The following is a 1,027-nucleotide window of genomic DNA, read 5'->3' as shown; positions in this document are numbered from 1 at the left end:
TACATATGTATACATTTTAAGTTATAGGGAATAAAGTTTATTTTGGCAGATAGTGTTGAACAAAATTGAAGTGGCATACATTAGTAACACAGCTCAACAGCCTTAATTTGGTATAAGTACAACACACATTCTTGCTTTCTTGTGTTTTGCTAAGTCCTCATACCTAAACTTTTATAAAGCTGCTATGGCAAAATTTAACTTTACTGTTTTCGCTTATGCTGATTCCAAGCAAAACTTTTCATAAGCCTTTTCAATCTCTGGATCCATCTCACCGTCCAAGTATGGATCACCAGCCCCTGATGAATCTGTTCCATTTTCTTCATAATCTGGGAAAAAAGTCCTCTCTTTCAAGTAATTCTTGATACTTCTCTTGGTGATCTGGATCAGCCATGGTGAAGGGAACACCATCGGGTGTATAAAATGTTGGCTCATTCCTAAAGTACTCAGGATCATTTTCAGGTGTTGCTTCTCTGCATGTTGAGGTCGCATGTACTCTACCCCAGATACCTGACCAGAGTTCTGCAGGCCTTAAGAGCTTCTCTTTTACATTTCTGCTACAGTTTACATCTAGGACAACATTTGCAATTCTCTGAAAAATTCCTTCCATGTCAGTCTTCAATTTTTCTTTGAAGCATCTTCCAAAACTGACCCTGTCCACTTTGGTAATTTTACTGCACAAATGAAGTTGTCATCCACTGGATTGGAGAAGAGGGCATGTAGCAATTCACACAGACCAACTTGGAGAATATCTGCTCTTGTAACCTGTCCATTTGTTCCCTTGATCTCCAGGTTAAGATAAAGCTCTCCCAGAAAGAGTACAAATGTATGAAACCATTTTCGAGTCACTTCATCCCCTTCTGCAGCTTGATCCTTAACTTCATATTCAGTCTGACATTTGTTGGTAGACGAGTTCCACAAGTTCTTGCAAAGTGTCCTTTGTTGTAACCCATTCACTCAGGGTCTCTGCAAACTGCTCAATTTCCGTTTCAAAACTGACAGTTTGCGCAATAAGATGATTCAAAAACTC

General features: G+C 39.0%; 1 pseudogene; it reads right to left on the bottom strand.

Moving 5' to 3' along the window:
- Positions 1-213: 213 nt before the first annotated feature.
- Positions 214-1,027, bottom strand: part of LOC101563755 — a 33,626-nt pseudogene continuing 32,812 nt past the window's right edge.

The sequence above is a fragment of the Octodon degus genome, unplaced genomic scaffold, assembly GCF_000260255.1.
Source record: "Octodon degus isolate 3935 unplaced genomic scaffold, OctDeg1.0 scaffold00026, whole genome shotgun sequence".
In the NCBI taxonomy this organism is placed as follows: domain Eukaryota; kingdom Metazoa; phylum Chordata; class Mammalia; order Rodentia; family Octodontidae; genus Octodon; species Octodon degus.
This window is presented reverse-complemented; position numbering and strand designations above follow the sequence as displayed.